The following is a 21023-nucleotide window of genomic DNA, read 5'->3' as shown; positions in this document are numbered from 1 at the left end:
CTATGTTAGATAGAATGAAGGTTATGATATTGTAACCTTAGTACTACAAGCACAGGCGCAGCCCTCTACCTATGGACCCTGCCACTCCCACACCGTCCACTGAAGTGGTTTTGGGATGGGAACTGTAGCGAGACGTTGTCTTTTATACTATGTGGGACACACAGAATCGGTAGGTGCATGCATGTGATTGGAGGAGAGTATTATCCATAGAATCCAGTAGAGGTCTTTGCCTGTGCTTATAGAACTAGGGTTACAATATCGTAGCCTTCATTTTTATCTTCATGATTGGAAACATTGCGAGACTACTCTGTACCAGGCAAGATGCAAGACACGGAGTGGATCGGAGCGGTGACTTCCATCCTCATCTCTGTCTCCTGCCACCATGGAACTATTTAATAAATAACTTCTCATTGATAAATCCCTCCTCATACATGACCACATCTTGGACAGGGGGCTTTCATGTGCCTAACTGAAACATGGCATAAACCAGGAGAGTACTCTGTGCTCAATTAGGCCTGCCCTCCATACTATAGCCAGGACAGATTTAGTGATTTGGGGGCTCCAGGCAAACTCTCTCTTGCTTTAATTTCACCCTTTCACAAACCAGTAATGTCTCAAAACTTCTGTCTTTAGTACAACTATTATCGCACAGAGCTTTTAATTCTAACCATTTTATATAAGGCTGGATAGTTTAATCAATTCTAATGCACCATATTTTATTTGTTCTATTTTGTGAGTAAAATCCGAATCTGCAACTGTCAGGTAGGTGAGTGGAGCAGGTGGACCCAAACACAAGAGACAGCAGGCAGGCAGGATACAATGCAGAATATTTATTGAATATAAAGTCACTGGGAACAGGAGCCTGGAACAAAGACCATAAATGCAGGAACACTGAAGATACTTGGTCTCTCTAGAAACACAAGACATAAACGCAGATGACTAGACAAAGAATGAACAGAAGACCAGGGCTAAAAAGTAACTGAACTAACGAGGAGATGAGGTGCAGGAGTGAACAGACAGGGAGCTGATTGGCTGGGGAAACACAGGGACCAGGGCAGGGCTGATGAGGATAACACAGGGCAGGTGTGGGGAAAACAGAGCAGGGCAGGGCTAATGAGTCCAAATGCAGGGCAGGTGTGGAGGAGTACATGAACACACAAGGGAAACACAGAGCAACAGAAAACCAAAACCCAGAAAATACAAAGTGTCAACGCAACCTACACTAACCCATCCAAGAATACCCACGAACACAAACCAAGTACACAACACAACAAGCAAAACATATGACTAGAAAGACTCAACAGAAGTGCAATACAGGAAACCCCAAAGAACACAAAAGAGTCCAAAAACACATGAAAGTCCATTCAGAATGTGACAGCAACGTAACCAGTAACATTTATCTGTCAGGTAAATGTAGCAGTACAATGTTTTCCTCTGAAGTAGAAGTAGAAGTAAACAGTTGCATATTTTTTAAGTGCTAAGTTATTTTGGGATACAATGAGTTAGATAGCTGCCAAGTCTCACGCTTTGACCGTGAGACTCAGATTGACACAGATCTCACAATCTTATGCCACAAATGCCTTTTCTCACGCTAACTGTTTTTAAGTGAAGGAACAGCAGTTTTTTTCCCAAGTTCAGATGACTGAGGGGCGAAGAGCATAACGAGGCTGAGGCAGCACTTTTCATGGTTTGTCCATGAACACAGCAATCATCATTTGTTTGAACCAAAAGCATGCAACAACAAATGATTACGATGTGTGTTCCGGTGGAGTATATGTGCAAAAAATATGTGCAATATCTGGAGTGTAGTGGGTCAATTTACCATGAATAATGCTCATTTTTACAATAACAGTAACATAATTCAATATTTTTCATATCTAAACATCATAAATTTATAGCTGTTGGGGCCCTTTTAGTTGGGGGCCCCAGGTAATTGCCTACCATACCTTACGGTAAAGTCCACCCCTGATGTAACCCTACATGACCAAAGAAACAAAAGACATGCAGTGTGACTTTTGTACCAGTGAGCAATGAATGAATGAATGAAGTACATGAATGAATGAATAAAGCTGATCACACCCCCAGTCTCTCTAGAGCCAGTGTTTGGTTTGCCCATTCTGGGCTACTGTAGAAACATGGTGAGCAACATGGAAGTCTCTGTGGAAGAGGACCCGCTCGCTATGTAGATATCATGGATGTATTATAAGAGCTGGATACTGGACCGAAAATGGCACCTATTCAGTCCAATAAGAATTCCTCTCCTGGGGCATACACCTGGTACATACTTGTCAGCTTCAGGACCACCTTAAACATAACAGTGTATTTGAAAAATTTAGTCAGGTTTTTGTTCAGCACACAGCAATGAAACAGCTCTGCTCATGGTCATGAATGACCTGCTGATGACAGCTGATGCAGAGTCCCCTTCTCCTTTGATTCATCTTGACCTGAACGCTGCATTTGACATTGTGGATCACACTATCCTATTAGGGTGCCTCCACAACACAATTGGACTGTCAGACTCTGTACTCAAGTGGTTTCAGTCCTACTTTTCCTGTAGGACTGGGTATGTCTCCCTGGGAGGATGCAGGTCTAGATCATGACATGGGATGTCTTTTCATTGCTATGCTGATGATACCCAACTGTACATCAAAACTGCCCCAAGCCCTTCTGCAGCGATGTCACACCTCAGCACCTGCCTTAAGGAGATAAAGGCCTAGAGGAGCACAAATTTCCTCCAGATAAACAGCAGTAAAACTGAAGCTCTCCTTATTGGCACTGCATACTAGATTCAGTCATTTCCCATACCTCATCTCACCTTTGACAGCCAGGACATCCCCCTTTCCTCCTCAGACTCTAATCTGGGTGTTCAGTTTGACCCTCAGCTGACTTTTAATGACCATGAGACATCTATGCAAAACCTCTCTCTACCATGTCAAAAACATCTCTAAACTTGGCCCCTCTCTAACCCTATCAGATGCAGTGAAACTTCACCATGCCTTTATCTCCTCAAGACTGGACTACTGCAATGTGCTCTTCCCAGGGATCCCTGGCAGGAGCACCCAGAAGCTCTAGTACATTCAGATCAGCACTGCCAGGATCCTGATGAGAGTGCGAAAACACAAACATATAACACCAATTCTGTTTTAATCGCACTGGCTCCCTGTCTCCTTCAGGATTGACTATAAAGTCCTGCTACTCACATACAAATCCATCAACGGACATGTGCCTCCCTACTTACAGGAACTAATCATACCACAAACCTCCACCCGCATCTTCAGATCTGCCAGTAGCTTGCTCTTTCAGGCCCCCAGTACTAAGCTCTGCACCATGGGGGATCGAGCCTTCTGCTCTGCTACACCACGCTTGTGGAACAGCCTTCCTAACCATCTGAGGTTAGCACTGACCCTAGACTCACTGAAAAACACTTAAAAAAGGCCTAAAAACCTTTTTATTCAGGAAGGCTGTTTCACTTTAACTCTTAATGCTATTTTCTTTATGTTGTTTGTTCTATGTTATTAATACTGTAGCACTTTGAGTTTCACTATGAATAAAAGGTGCTGTACAAATGATATGTATTATTATTATTTTATTATTATTATGTCTGCCGAGGGGCAGCTTCCAAGAGCTGGGCAATCAGAAAGGAGTGGACTCATCTGGGGGGGGGCTTTAAAGAGACAGATGCTAAAATGGCCTGTTTCAGACAGAGGCTGAACTAAGGGGCTGTGCAAAGGGTCCTTAAATAAGGAGTTTGAACTGCAAATCATGCAAAGATATTCCAGTAGAATCTATCTATCTATCTATTTGTCCATCCGTCTGTGCGTCCATACTGTACATGCTGAATTCACACTGATGTTCAGATTATATAATGTAGAAATGTTCATAGCAGTACTTGGCTGACAGCACCTTCCCAACTTATGTTAATGAGTATCTCCCATGTTGAATTGTGGCCAACAGCCTGGCAGTGTGAGGGAGTGAGAATCTGTGCTGTCAATTATCCAATGTGAAAGTAGCCTGGTAGGGACAGCTTGTAGCCTCGCTGCTCATCGACCAAATATAGTCAGTCTAATGCACGCTGCTTTTCCATCAGCCGCTTTAAAATGCTTGCTTAATGCACATCAAATCCTGTAAATGAAGTCTGAGAAGTGCATTATGAAGAACAGTTCTGTCAGAGCAAATTCTGGTTGGATTTAAAGGGGCAACATGTGAGGGTTACCCTGAACTGTAAACACAAAATTAGTCATAATGTGTCCACAAGGAGTTTGGGGGGGGGGTTGATCAATACAAAATGACTCAGTAATTGTCTGGCCTGGAGCTGTGGTTTCTGGCTTCTTTCCTAACCCAAACCCCCCACTGTTCACACACAAACACACAACACAACCCCACCTACTGGCATTTTCAACCACTCAATGACGGAAAGCAGCCAAACGGCATCACAAAACATTTCAGCTCTGAAGGTTAAAAAGTGAAGCTGACACATTGACAAAGCTGCATTGTTATTCCAGCATTTATCATGGCGACATGTTTCCTCTTCACTAGATATTTCTACATTGTGAAAATTGGGCTTGTAAAGGGGTGGGAGGGTCTGTGCCAAACACCTGGTGATGCTTTTGGAATCCCTCCTGCTGACAGAGCTCAAACATTTTGGTTCACTTTCTGGGTTTAACAGAAGGGGGGAATAAATTTGATCTGCTCTAATGCCATTTTCTATACAGTACATTATGTGCATGTGAAGAAGACAAAGCTTTCATTAGGATTGAGAGTACGGTCATGGTAGCCCTATCAAATTCCACCAGACCAGCTGAAGCTATTCAGCCTGGATGCAAACCTCTGTGGAAGGGGTTTCCATGAGTTCAACCCTTGCCAATCATTCCAGCACTTTGTTCATTTGCAATTTTCGTCTTTTTGTCATATTTAATTACATTTGGGATAAGTGAATTGTTTCTCTGGCATTAAAATAATTGCATTTTCAGAAAATCCAAGTTTTGTGTTTGGAGCGGGTCACAAGACACATAAGATCCTCCTCAGCTGGGCAAAACATGGAAGAAAAGAAGAAATGAATGGACGCTGGCCACATACTAACAGAGGAGCTCCGTTTTAGAGGTGAAGGTCATGTTTTCACATTTTCTCACTGGTTTATACATCAGTGTAGGAAGTTTTCCAGTGTACTGGCATCTTGAGAGACATTTTCTTTATCTTAGTTGTCATGTTTTGAAATAAATTCAGTCTGACTATTTTATTGTTAACTTTGAATGACTATTGTTACTGTAATTATTACACCTAGTTGTGAAGATGGTGCCAGTTTAAAGCTATATTTTTCCAAAATTGGCCTTATTTTTCATTTAATTTTGGTGATTTTGGTGGGAAGCCAGTGAAGGATCGTGTCCTTGTTGTTGCGCTAGTGACTCCTAATGTAAGTGAGTCCTAATGTATCCTGTATAGAGGGAGATGGGATTAGGGGGGATGGTGTGGAGCTCAGCACCATTCCACCCTCCCTGTGCATGTTTTTGCTGCCAAGTCAAAAGAAGCAGCAGGTAATTTCATGTGTGTCTATTACATAAATGTTTCTTAAAGCTTCATTCAGACATCACAGAACCAAAACTGGAATAGCCACATATTAATTGCAATATTTGGCATCCGGTGTGCAAAAGGGAGTGGTGTCACTGAACAGTTAAAAAGTTAGTTTGCCACTAAAACCTTAATGACCGTGAAAGTGGCTGCTGGAGAGCCCCTCTTCTCAAAAGTGAATCCCTTAATAAATGTTCTCATAAATTTAATCATTTAGATGGAGAATTCTGCTGGCTATTTCATAATGTGCAGCTATGTCCAAGGATAGAATGACATGATGTTAAGTCATATAATTCCTGTTTGTTTACATGCTGGATGTAAAGCATTTTGCTCATAGTCATAATTTTATCCGTGCTGTTGACCTGAATGAAAACCAAAGTATACTGTAGGGAGGTAGTGCTGTTCTGGTTATTGTTAGTTATTCATTTATGTACCTCTTTCATCCAACACCAAAGGGGGCAAAATCATTTTTATAGATTGATCTGAAAAGAGCAGAATCTCCTTAAAAACATTATATTAGGTAATTTACAGAATTCCATGGTTTATTTTTTTCATTGTGCACATGAGATGATAAGCGATAACTGTATTACACTGCATGTTTTACCTTGCGCTGCTGCAGCCTTTATGTGAATCTGATGAAGCGACTTTTATGTAAAAGTGGTGCTGGCTCATATTCAGGCATTAGACCAGCATGTAACATTTACATAACAAAGGTGAATGTGTGAATTTCAGTTTGTCTACTGATTTGACTAGATGATGACTAACAAGGGGATACTAAAATAACTGCAGAGAATGTTAGGTATTTTATGAAAGGGTTATTTTGGAGAAGATGCAGAAATCATAGAAGCAGGAAACAAGCTTCTTTGAAAATATAAAATCGTGGACCCTCATACTCATATTGTGATGCCAGTTTGCACAGTGTGGTGATGTGTTGCCTTCTCATTCAGTGATGGATTACTTTTTCCAGTTGTTTTGTGTGCTGTTGGGAACAGAATAGGAGTGAATAAGCCTAAGACTTTTGGAAAAGTGAGAAATATTACGCAACCTTCCAGAAACTGAAATCAGGATAGAGTTGTCCTTTAACAAAGACAGTAAAAGCACAAAGGACCCTTGAGTATCATTAGTGGAAGTCATTTGAAGAAGCCCAGTTTTGTTCCCGGTAAAGAATTGCTTGGATAAAGACAAAAAAATGCTAATTTCACCAGCTTTTGTATGAACGTGACCCTGCTGGAACTCCTGGGGAGGATTTCTTGTCTAAGGTACCCCAGAGATGTTTTATTTTTCCCCAAGTGATTTATTAAATGGGGCCAGCTGTATAACAGTGAAGGGCTGTGATTGGGGGGGAGGCCTGGTATCATTTTCCCTCGGGATGTGTGCGCACACAGCTATGTGACAAATTAACATTAAAAAGTGTCTCTTGTTTCCAGAAGCGAGGGGGGGAGGGACTTCCTTATAGCTGGTTTATGTCATCTCACCACTCCTACAGACAGCAGCCACCCTGACCATTCAAACAGCTCTCAGCCACATTAAACAGAGCCATTTAATTAAATCTTAAACTAAATTACCTCACTGTATTTGCCCTAAATATGACCCACCATAACATGAAATTATCTCTCAGGATGAGCAGCCACATGAGATTTGTACATCTGCAGGGATTTCATGACTATCAAGGTAAAAGAAACATAAACCAGCAGTTGTGATGATTTTAAATCCAAAAGCTCTTTTCTTTTAATTGACAGATAATAAAGACATCAAAATTCATACTTAATTTAAACATGAACTAAATATTTGCCCTAAAATACATCCCTCATGAGGTAAAGCTTCTGAATACATGTGTCTCATACATGCAGTTAAAATTGTATGGTATCCGCATGCACAAATCAGTGTGTAAATTTCAGCTCCCATGCAGACATCTGCAAGATTCACTTTTACGGCTCTGTGTAAATAGAAATGGGAAAGTTCTACTTTTTGTTGTCTGTACAACATACACCGTGAGATAAACTTGAAGGGGACCTATTGCTATATGCTTTTCCTTATTTTCAGTCATATATATATATATATATACAATGTAACAGTGTCATATTAAATATGGCCAGAGTGTCAAATAATGAGATAAATGTATGTAGAAGTAATCCCTGTGAGCAAAAACCACCGGCTTCAGACTCTGAAAATTTGGTTTCCAGCGTTTTTTTCTAATGTCAGCCCAAGCCAACATCAGCTCGTGACAGATTTATTTACATTTATTTAGTCATTTAAAAGCTTTTTAATATGAAGCAGTAAAGCAGGAAATGTTGGGTTTTCATCAGTGGAAACTTAACACAACTCTAAGATGGCTGCTCCTCGGCAGGCTTCCAGAAACTTGGCCAATCAGAATAGAGTGGGCTCATTGGGAGGGGGGCATTAAAAAGACAGGAGGTAAGACTGCCTGTTAAGAGACAGAGGCTGAACTGAGGGGCTCCATAAAGGGCCAGTTTAAAATAAATAAAGAGTTCTTTCACACACAGGCTCCACCATCTATTGGTGGAGTATTACCCATAGAGTCCCATGGGTAATACTCTCCTCCAATCACAGGCAATTGTCCACTGAAATTTGCATGTATGTAGCCAGCCAATCAGGATACGCCTACCCAGTTCCATGTGTCCCACACAGCATAAAAGGCAGTGTCTGACTGTAGTTCCCATCCTTCTCACTTCAGCAACAGTGAAATCAGCTCACTGATCTTACTTCTCTGCGGATGGAGTCGCCACTCCAAGCTCCGTCTTGCTCGTCATGCCCCAGTCTCATCACCACCGCTGACGGGCATCTCTTCTGCTTTGAGTGCCTCAGACGGGAGCACGCAGAGAGCGGCATGATGCAATCCCCGCCCTACGTGCATTGCCGGAAACTTTCTTCAACTCAAGAGTGCTGACAGACCCCCACAGAAGCCAGTATACACACAGGGAAAGTCAGCAATGCTGAAATGACTGTCAGCGGGAGGGAGCGTCACATTGGCAAGGGCTATGTTCAACAGATAGATTCTCTCTCCGAGGAGATCCGGGACCTTTTACTGAAACATGCCGTCTTGATTGTTCACACTCACGACAGACAGAAGGGGTTTTACTCTGCACAATCCCTGGTACTCAAGAAGATGGGAGGTTTTGCATGCTAACCATTAGGAGATTGCGACTGGTACACCACCTGCTGCAGGCTGTATGTCAACCAAGAAATCCTCAATTAAGTATTTCTGATTCTGATTCTAATAACTGGAGTGAATTCATTCATTCACAGTTCTTTATCGTTTCTTATATTTCTCAAATATGGCTCATGTTCATCTCACGTTCTTCTCTTTACTATAACCAGCCGCCCTGTTTGAAGGGTTACTATCTGCAATGGAAAACGAAATCCAGAAAAGTAAAGCAAGTAGAGTTGAGCCGAGCCAGTACCATGTGGCAGAAAAATGGCTCCTCTCCTCTAACGACCCCCCACTACCACAGCCAGAGAAGTCAGCTTTCGCATGGAAATGATAATGCTGTAGGCTATGCAAATGCAAACCAGCCAATTAAAGTAGTAGAGGAACTACATTTAAGAGCTTCAAATACTTCAAATGTAGAAAACCAAAAGTCAAGTTTGCTAATATAATTTGGTTCATGTTTTTTTTTATTTATTTATTTTTTTTATCATTGGTATCGCAGGGGTTGGTTATACTCTTTTTATAAAAGCTACTCACTCTATTTTAAAGGAATATCTCTAATGATCACACATAAGCAAACGGGTTCTGATATTTACATGCATTTATCGCTTCTGAAGCTTTCCACTCACCAACTGTAATTTTTTTTTTTTTCTCTGTAGCCTTGCTTTAACGGTCCAAACTGAAGGTGAATATTATTGATAAAGCGTCTTTCATTTTTCCCCTCAATATTCAGTGTTAAACTGACTCCAAAACGCTCTGGATGTGTATCATTCACAGAAAACCCCCTGCGTCTCAGTTGTGTTCATGTCAACAGCGACGGTGAACACAACAGCTGTGAACGTGGTGCCAAAGCTTTGTGTCTGCCCTGTAGGTCTCAGCGCTGCCACTGCTCCGAAGGCCCATTACGTCAAAAAATAAATACTCTCCCTGGAATTTTTTTACCCTTAATATCTTGCGATTTTGACCCAAACCATAATCTTTCCCTAACCCTAACCAAGTGTTTTTGGTGCCTAAACCTATCCAGACCTTAAGCACAGCATTGTCACATTATAAAACAACATTATTTATCTTAACAAGCGCATCAAAATACAGTAAGATATCAAGGGCAAAAGATGACAGAGGTAGCCTAACAATAAATAATGGCAGTGCGTCACTGATAATGTTTATTACCTGACAAAATTGATTTTTTTATATATTACTGGTGTCTTCTGCTAAATTTGGCGTCATGTTTCACTCAGTGGAACCCCGATTTAATAAATCAGTAGTTATAAAAATGTGCAAACTGCGTTGTTATGGCAGATGAGGATTTTCTGGGAAACATCACATTTATTCACTTTACATGGAGGTAAAATTAATACTGAATTATGTTAAAAGTTCTCAGAATGAGTTAGTGTCTGTTTATGAGAAATCATAAGTGATCTTTTAGAAGCATCAGATGTTCAACATATTGTTAAATTCAACAATATGTTTATGGAGGTTTTCCTCCGACAGAAGGAAACAGTTGAAGACTTTTTCTGATGATATTTAAACTACATTTAACTGATAAAAATGTTTACTGTTACATATGTTTTGAATGCAGGATTTTTACTCCAATAAAGTCGTTTCACAACATGACACTTAATGTCACAAATTGAACTGGCTGACAGGACAGTAATCCTTGCTCAGTATGATGCTAACAACATGTTAATAAAATGAGAAATCCCATAGAAAAATGGCAAAGCTAGCAGAGTCAGTATTACACTATTTAACTTAAAACAATTACTAGATGTGAACAAAAACCCATTAACCCATTATTAACCCATAATAACTTTTAAGATGTAACATGAGCATTTCCAAACAAACAACATGACAAGGGAGCCTTGAATTAAGACATGATGAACATAAAGTGCCACACACAACTACAGCATTTGTGGTGCTAAGCTACAAGAAAGATAGCTCACTACGTTGTGTTTGGAGGGGTTTTATCCTAAAATCCTGTCAGCAGGATTCAAGAACTCTGCTGCCACCTTGTATCTACAATTATCTAGTGTGGCCCCCTCTCTTACTGCCACAGCAGCACTGTGGTAATGCGGCAGTAAAGCAGACAAATGAAATGAGTAATATCTGTATATAAAGCATAAAATGAATATGCTCGAGTACAAGTACTGTACTATAGTTTCTATACATTCTACCTCTCCTGTATCTGGATACACATGGTTGCCTTTCAGTTCTCTGTGTCAGCAGTGGGGTATTGCTATTTGCTTAATCTCACCTCTTTTCAGTGTAACACAACTGGACTGAAGAAAGATATTTGAACTTTTAATACTTGATTTAAACCTATAGAAATGTACTGAGACTACACAAACTGCTAGGCCGTGACAGGTCAAAGTGTGGAAAGGGTTCCATCATTTTTCCTACTATGTGACCGATCTACTCAGCAATATTAGGCTGACCTGAAGTAACAAAGGGAATACCACTGAAAATAAAAATGAATGGATGAAGGATGAAGAGGCCAGTCTGGAGCAGAGGATGAAAGTGCATGAAATCCTCCACTGCACTGTCAGAAAAAAAACACACACACACACACAGAAGAACAATCCCAGAGGTCAAGAGCTCCATCTCTGTACCTTTTTTCTGAGGGCATGGAGAGAAAGGAGCACTGACAGTTTCATCATCTCATCCAACACTGATGTAACGCTATAGCTCAGACGTGTTCACCCAGCTGCCCAGGGGATTGCCCTGAACCCTGAGACAGAATCAGTGCCGACTGCGCTGAACCATCAGAAATGACTGACCTCAGACATGGGCATTTTTAGAAAGCATTGTGTCTTGAGTTCATGTATGTACCACTTTCTAATAAAGCAGTCCTTATAATGGGTTTATAAATTGAAAGCAATGGTTTATGGGTAATAAATAACTTGCTAAAGCTTTGTATGTGTTTAGAAGCCAGTAATAAGAAGAATTAAGAACTCTTAATTTAGTCATTAATGAAAGGTTTTAAAAACAATTCATCAAGTTGTACATGTTGAGAAGCTGGTACTGTTTCATTATGCAAGTGCCTACAAGAGCATTAACTCTGCCAATGGCTGCTAAAGGGCATGGCCAGGCTGGGTCTCCAATGGCTGAGCTACTGTCAAAAGGATATCCAGAGTTTCTTTCCTGGACCCTGGTGAGAGTAGACTTCCCCTTGAGGGTCTATGAAGTGCCCTAAACAGAACACGCAGCTAATATAATACAAGAAGGTACAGTTAAGTCCTGAATGCTGGACCCTTGGTGTGCCAGAGTTTACAACTTGATTCAACAGCCCTTTGGTATTTGGCAGCCATCCTTTAGGGGGCCCCCTTGCAGCCCGCATAACCTCTTCTTAAATTTTTCATTCTCCTAGCTTCTTTCACTTCATTTTCACTCTTCCCTTTATATCTACATTCACACTTGTAGAAAGACACAGAAAGGGGTGAGCTGGGAGCTGGTTTTCTATGAGAAACAGTGAAGCATGATTGGATAACTGGCAATCAGAGATGGGCAGGTTGTGCATAGTGTAAAAATAGATGACAAATAAAAAATAAATAACTTTGAAATAGATATATATAGAGAAATATCTGTTGTATTGTATCTTATCTGTTAATCTGTGTCAGTTTGGTCCGAATTAGAAACATCAGTGGACTCCACAGAAAAGTGGATTTGGATTGACAACTCAGTGGATCTGTCCACTGACATCAGGAGTTGTCAGCTGTTCCTGGCAGCCATGCTGCTCTCTGTGTATTTCTATTACTCACACTCCCCTATATGTTCTGTATGGTGTCTGTTTTATTTGTAGTGTGTCTTGTCTTATATTTTCTGTCTCTGTTGACCAAATAAAGAGGGGGAGAAAAAAAGAAATGATGGTAATAATTGGATTTTGGTCCAGATGCTCTGCAGCCCATTTCCAGAGGGTAAGAGGTCGAACGGTCCATGGGAGGAGTGACATGATGGAGCAGGATAAACACCAGCCAAAGTGATTTTTTGGGCAACATGGCAACCAAAAGTTGTTTTTTGTAATGGCTTATAACTGATCTATAAACCTGCAGGTAATGTGCTGCTCTGTAACTTGCTGCTGTAAGGTTTTAAAATCTCACCTGAGATTCTGTCCTTCTTTCAGTTTGTGGATTTGGGCGACACAACTCAAGAGTTTCATGACAGAGCCACAGTGATGCTCAAACATATCTTTAAATCATCTCAAAAAAACTTCTATTTGTGCTATTTTTCATTCAACTCCTGAACTTATGGCTAGAACTTTCACTGTGACATCAGAGCTCACCTGTCTGTAGGCTGCTGCTGACAGGACTGTCATAATAAAATAATGCCTGACAGTCATAAACAGATCGGTTGGACAAGCTGTGGCTAATTTAGCTTATAAATTGTATATATATTATATGTTCATGTCTTAATGACACATATGCAATAATAATTCTGCTCTTGGAAAAGGGGAGAGATGGCAATAAATAGTAAATATTTCTCTCATAAATTACAAAGATCAATGTTTGGATTGATTACAGAACATTCTTATTAACTAAGCTCAGCTGTTACTGACACTTTGATTCTTCTTTAAAAAGGATCAGATGTCTTAATTTGCTTCTGGGAGGAATTTTCACCAACAGTAATAAAGTTGTTTAATTAAACAGCATATCTGAGCAACAGTCACAAATTAGCTAACAACACCTGATGCCTGAAATTAAATAAAAAATTTGTCCAGTGAAGTGTTTGATTCCGTGATGTTTGGAAGGTTTCAACTATGAATAACTGCTTCAGATTCTCCACCACACCAACTCCACTACTGCTGCTTCTGCTGGGCTGCTGCTAGTCAACAATGCACAGCTTGAAGTTGAGGGTTGCCAGATCATCAAGTCGAGTATCCCCCATATCCTGCTCTTTCGCTCTTTATCGTAATAACGCACTTTTTTTTGCAGGAAACACCACAAACCTGGCAACTCTGCAGAGATCTTTCCAGTAACATTATGTGGAGTTAAATCGACTAGATTGTTTGAGATCGGTAAAAATAATGGTAGGGACAATGCAGCAATACCTTGATATTGGTAGGGACATGTCTCATACCCAAATCTATGCCCATGGTGTCAACAACTTATGCTGGAGCTTTACTGTACATTGTAAGCAGCCATTTAGGACATATCATGTGTACTCTGTTATTACCTCTATAAGTACCAGGAATACATACACTATAATTTCCTACTTACAATATTTTGTCTCAGCTAATATACTGTACAAGTTCACACACTGCAATTAAAGCATTGTGAAGTGTAATAATAATAGATAAGAATAATAAGTAGACAGCACATTGATTCTTTCCTCTATTATTTATGAGCCATGTTCCTGACCTTAGCTAATGTGTAGTGGCTGAATAAGGACATTTTAAACGCCAAACATCCTCAGATTAACAGGAAGCAAATGTCATTTAGAAGGCCAATGTTCCATGAGTAGAAAAAGGTGTTAAGGTAAATAGTATAGGTGATGGGCTTTTAAGTTTCCTCATGATGGTGTCTTTGCAATATCCTCTTGCCCTACGAGTCTATTCATAGTGAGTTTGCAGTGTGATAGCATGACTTCGGCGTTATTTCATTCAGAGCACCGTCTGCTTATATTGCTTATATCTCCCTGCATGCACTGAAAGCATAAACAATTGTTTTAATCTCGCAGCTCTGCTAGCACTGTTGGTTTACAGAGTGTATTTACGCTGAGGGCTCTCCCTCACCGCCGCTGCTGTTGGCATAAAAAGTGAACAATACAGTAGAGGCGGGACTGGTTATCATCAGAACACATCGGTTTATTAACCAGACTGACCAGTGGGAAAGCCAACAAAACTGCTGCAGCCTCAGCCTCACACTGGGTTTATTGGGGAAATATAGTATTGTTGTAACTGAAAAAAAGATACAAAAAGGAAGGGAAATGTGTTTGCGGTGCGTTCACTCACAAGCCCAGACACACCTTTATGGGCGCAGAGGACTGCACTGCGGTCCAATGCTGCTGGGCAAAATCTGTTAAAGGATTCTGGCCTCGACAGCCCTTTTTTCTGCACTGATGAATAAATAAAAATTAGATAAGAAATTTATTGTCTGCGATGGCCTGTGTCAGGTGTAATTGATCCAATGAGGCTGAAAGCGCCCACTCAACTAGCCCATTATGATTTCTGGATTGAGCATATTACCGCCGCCTTTGACCTATTAAAAACAACAACCGCTTTTTGTCTGTTTTTGTTTATATCTCTATATGTATTGATGGGAGGCACAAACAGATGGACTTTAATCTCAAATTTCACACAGCTGAGAAACAACTTCAAAGTAGAACAGCCTGAAGGATGGAAGCAGAGCGAAAAAGAAAAAAAAAAGCTGAAAGAATAAAGAACAGCAGCATTTACATGAGGAGAGAGATGTATCCAAGGCAGCAATGGAGGGGAACATACAATATTTAAAAGGTTGGAGACTGAGACAGCCTTTGCAACACAAACTTATTTGATCTGCAACTATTATTCAAGGGCGTATCAAGGTAAATAATATCCCTGCAGTGTTGGGTTTTGAAGTTAGAAAAACATGCCAACTGCTGAAACTCATCATGAGCTTCCCCTTGGAGTTAATAAAACTATATTTAGTTCAGACTTCATTACAGAATGTCAGTCCTCAACAGTCAGGACAGTGGAATTGCCTCTATGATTTGTTTCCCCTACATGACACACCGCGGTGAACATATACTGACTTTGAAGTGTGGAATCAAAGGGAGAAGAGCTTTGCATTGTACTCAGTACTGCACGATCACAATGCGTTATTTTCTCACTCTTTCTTCTCAGCAAGAGAAAAACTTTATTATCGGCAAGATTATCTACAACCTAAACATGATTGTACAGCACATGAAAATTAGACAGTAACATAATGTACATAAGAAAGACACCCTTTACACAATATGCACAATTTATACACAGCATATGGTTGACAAGTAGCTATATTGAATTTGCATACACTAAAGTTTCATTTTTCAGTATTGTTTAATGGAATATTTTATTTCATTGTTAGTACTCATGTGTAGCTGCTCTCAACTTGTATTCCCCTCTCTTTTTTGTCTTAGCCTTTTGTCTGTGCCTGTGACTCATTCTCCTTGTTTTTGTTTCTTTTAAAGTCTATCTGATATATCTGTGTTTTTTTGCCCCCGATGTCTTTTCTAAAGTAGTACCTTTGCTTTAAATCCCTTGTTTTTTTCACCTCTTTTTCTACGATATGAATAAAATGCTAATTACAAGCAATAAGAGAACAAAAATAATTATATTCCCCAGATACACAAAAAAAACGTATGTTTAGTGTATTGTAGTTGAAAAGATTGCCATTGGCCAGCATTATGGCGGTGGAGCATTCTCTCTGTTATTGCTATTATTCACTCCTGTTCACTCAAAGCCCTGTAATGATCGATCCTTCACAATCTGAGTTTCCACTTAGCAGGCTACACACTGACCTGTGGTCACATTAGCACTCACTTCCAAAGGAGACTGAGGGGCACTTCAACATTGATCAGGGCGTTTTAATCCCAGTAAGATTAAGAGCCCTCCAGTTAATTACAGAACAAAAGGCAGGAGACGGTGGCTTTACATCCTGGACATGATTAAGAGGAATACAAGTGGATAAGCACACTTGACAAAATCAAAGCCATTGCTTTTTTTTTTTTTTTGGTTTAGCCCAAAAAAGGACTGATATAATTGACCATTACTCAGCTATATGTAGGGCATGTTATACTGAAAGTAGCTAATAGTAGTCAGCTTAATCTCCCTTGTGTAGTTTCTTCCTGTGTTTGCTTTAAAGGTAGAGTCAGTCATTCTGGAGAAAGATTATTGATATTTGAACTAAACACCCAAACAAATACATCCCTCCCTTCATGCTCCTTCAGAAGCTCCACCCCCCAAATTCATTGACACACATTGCCAAAGCAATGACCAAAAGAGAAATATGGTGGAATCCAGAGCGAGACACTTTATCATAAGCAGAATAAAAATTTCATCTTGCGAGCACAACAGTCCATCCACACTATCTGCCTCTCTGTGGCCTCCCCACTTCTCACTCTACCTGCGTTCAGTGTCTCTGTCCACAGAAGCAGCCGTCAGTCAGCTGCAGCTCCTGGAGAGCTGAGAGGACAGTGTCCAGACAAACTGCCTCCACCAGGCTGACAGCAGAAATTTACTGAACCAAAATAGTATGCTGGAAATTAGAAGAAGTAATGTTGGAAATTGACAGTGTTTGTATTTACTGATTCTTTGATAAGTTAATAAGTTCAAAAGACAGATATTTGTGTGATTTAAACAGCTGCCTGCTCAAATTACACTTAACTAAACGCAACAGAAACAGACTCGGAGTGTTAAAAAATGCGAGGGGTCTCCGTGAGACTGTCTCAGAGTCAGTGTGGATTGATACATTTAATAAAATGGAAGCGTATCTGTTCCATGAGAAAGCATTTCTATGTGAATTGGCCACAGCTTCTCTCTCTCCAGTCTGCCAGCCCTCCCTCACCATTCAACGGGTGCTGGAGACGGGAGACTGTCATGTCCTCACACAGACAGCTTCTCTGATGACTTCCCCCTGTCCTGTGCTGATTGGCTGGAGTAGTGTTGTGTGGCTTGGTTCAAGCCACTTTGTTTCTTTCACATTTACAGAGCCAGGGCTGTGTATGAACACCAGATTTTCTTTCAGCGCACACAGAATGGATAGTTAGCGGACTGTGAGTAGATACTCACTGAATCTGACAAAAAAGTGTATTGAACAGTCTTTCTCCAGAATCACTAACTCTACCTTTAAGGTATTTAAATTAAAGCCCATGTATGTGGAATTTCAGGGGGTGTTGTAAATAAATGGGTGGAAAACAACACATAGACTGTGTCATTTTCCTACAAACAAAAACATAAATCCTTAAAATATTTTGAAGGATGCTTTAATTACATCACTAAGTAAGGAAAAATTTAAGTTAAAGTTCAGAAAAAAATCTTAAGGTATTATTTAAGAGTTTCCTACTCAAAAAACTCAGCTGTGCGAGTATGGTTTGATCAGATTTGTTTGACATTGCTGGCAACACAAGCAAACAACACCACAATTGTCATCACAGTTAGACTCAAATGTTGCTACACTCTGATTGGTGCACAGAAATACATGACATAATGTTTCTCCATCTGAGCCTCGCCCTCTTAAAAGCAGTAAGAACGGAAAGGACAAATAGACCACCATGGAAATCCAATTTGAAATAAGCAAAACAGTTTGAACTTTGGCAGATCATGGTGTGTTCACATAAGGTTTCATCACTCATGGTAAGAGGCTGATAGAGAAAATAGGTTTTCAGGGCCTTTGACCTACATCTAATTTTACTCCATATCCTCCAGAAGCCTTATAAAAGCACCTCCAGTGGTCTCTGAACCCAACTTTCAGACCAATCGATCTGTATTCTAGTGTTGAAATGGACTTGTCTCCCAGTGACAGATCACTACATCCTCCTTTGTATGCATTCTTAATCAAATAAGCTGCTCTTACTTTATTAACTTGGACAAGCTTACTTCAGATAAGCCTGTCATTTTAAGCCATTTCAGAGGGGGATTCAGCCCCCGGAGGTGATGAGAGTTGACTCCGGGAGCCTGAGATGCAAGCTTTAGGTCGCTATGTTATTGTCTGAGGTTGGCCCGAGGCTCCAGAGAGAATCACTTCCTCTAATGGAAAACTATTGTCTGCCACTGAGGACATACAACTGTGTGGAATACGGATCAGCCCATCTGGACTTATGCACAAGACAGAATGAAGCGCTCTATCCGATAGAAAGCTATTTTGGAATTGTAATATCCACTGAAGTCGATTCTGATTAAGCAATACATCTGGAATAGACTGTACTCTTGTGTGTGGATGGGTGATGTTTTCCAGCATCACGCATACAGGAAACCAAAGAAAGAAAAGAAAAAAAACAGCATTATAGAAGAAAAAATAGCTACCTTTTCTACTGTAGTGCCCCATATTTTAACTCCGACAATGAGACTAAACATCTAAAACTGTCATAACAATGCAACAATAAGGCACTTTGTGAATTATTTATTCATTTGAGTGGATTGGATGTAGGTTAATGAGCACAACAATATGAGATTAGAAGTGTCTTTGCTTGAAATATGATGTCAATCCCTTAGCATGTTGCATTATTTATTTGCTCTTCTTCCCTAGTAGGCGACAGTTAATGTCTAATGTAAGAGGTAGACACATCGCCTCTAACAACAGTCTGAATCAAACAGGGCAGGTTCACAGTCAGTTCAGAGCACTCCTGTGTGTATGTAAAATGTATACAGAGCCGGTGAAGCTCCGAAGAAAATATTCTCCGACAGATCGTCCCAGAGGATGAGGAACTCCATTTGCCTCACGGGTTTCCTCTCTCCCTCCCTTTCTCCGGAGAATGACGATGTGTGATACATGCATTATCTTTTTCCTCCTTTTCTGCATCTCAACAGGTCACTCCATCTCCCAATCCCCCGCAGGATTCACCTCAGTTCAGACTGTGAAAATTTTAAAAGTCCACCGTATGGCCAAAGGGAGATCCTCTATGAGGTTGGATGGCCTTTTCGGGATTCGGTTTGACATTGTGTGGGATTTTTGGAAGGAAGCTTGTGTGTGGTTCGTCAAGTCTATTAAGGAAAGAAAGTAGAGAAAGAAAACGAATATGAGCTTCAACAACACCAAAAAAGCAAAGAACATTTTTTAGGACTGTCCTTTGTCACATTCTGGTATCTGCACTTTAAGGTTGGACTTTTTTAGTAATGCAGTCAATCAGGCGTTAAGTTTCTACCTTAATACAAGCACAAGGTGTCATTTTCAAACTGCAGCAACAGGGACCCCGTTGTGGTTCAGAAGACACAGAGTTCTCTTATACACTAAATGTATAGGTACAAAGCGAAGCAGAGAGTCCAGGGTGACAGGAATTCCCCTGAGGGGATTGTAGAAGGGTATAACAGGAAAGCTGAGGGACGAGCTTCCAAACCAGGGGCAATTTTCAAGGATTTTACAAGCCCCAGAAAAATATTTTCAGCATTAAACACCCGTCAAGAGAACATCAAGTTGCCTCAAAGTCACATTAATATTTGATATGGCATGATAAGGATGTGTCCTCTGTGGAATATTTCATTTCGTCCTACCTGAGGATTTTCATATCAACACAGATAAGACCACCATTTGTGATTTTTTTTTTTTTTCTGAGGGTCGTCCCTTCATCTGAGAGGATTTTGGTTGTTAGACTGTTGCTAACCCTAACCCTAAATGCGTAAATCTAACCCTTCTTTAACTGTGTATATTGTATTGTCTAGAACAATATGTATGATCATACATCTTTTGACAACTGAAGGTACACTGAAATTAAACTTCAGTTTAGCTGTGGACATCATGGACTTCTGTCAAAAGTCATCATAGGCATCAGAGACATAACATGCATCTCTGAATAACTGAAAGAACTGTGAAATGAAGCTATTGCCTATTTTTCTGCAGAGTTGGAGTCTTTTCAAGGATCCCCAAGGTTTGCTTTTATATATATCAGTATCTGTATAGTATAAAAAAATATCATCATAGACATCAGAGAAATAACACGCCTCTTAATAATTGTAAAAAGTGAAGTTAACCTAGTCTCAAATTTTTGGTCGATCCAACCTTCAAGCTCTTAATACTTTTTAATCTTATTTGACCCCATAATTTCAGTACATTATTATATTTACATACATACAAATGCTCATAGATACCAGAGATAACACACGTTTTAAATAAAAAGAACAGTTAAATTAACCTATTCTATACATTTTTATGTGGATTTCTTAGAACCTTTTCAAAAATGGGGTCACAAGATCCAACATTGAAGCTTGAAATATTTTTCACTCTTATTTGACCCCGTAGTTCAATATAATATTCAATATTTACATGTACAAAGAAATCAGGGACATAATGCAGAAACAAACATACCTTTAGCACCAATGAGATCACTTGATGGATGGCCTGGTAGAAGTCGGGACATCGACCTAGAAAGGAATAAAAACAACACTATAACCATGCCAGTTCACAGCATTTTACCACTGATAATATCAAAACTGTGACAAGACATATTATATTTTATGGTTCATTATTGTAACAGAGGATATATTTTATCAAAGTCTTAGGATAAAGTTATTTCATTATACAGTTTGTTGAAATGTTACTGCTATTTATCATATTTTTTTACAGTTTTTTTGTTACAGATATCTAATTATTCCCAGCTTTGTGGCTAGATTACGGACTTAACAGAG

This window comes from Thunnus maccoyii, chromosome 15 (genome assembly GCF_910596095.1).
Source record: "Thunnus maccoyii chromosome 15, fThuMac1.1, whole genome shotgun sequence".
In the NCBI taxonomy this organism is placed as follows: Eukaryota; Metazoa; Chordata; class Actinopteri; order Scombriformes; family Scombridae; genus Thunnus; species Thunnus maccoyii.
Note: the sequence above shows the minus strand (reverse complement) of the source record.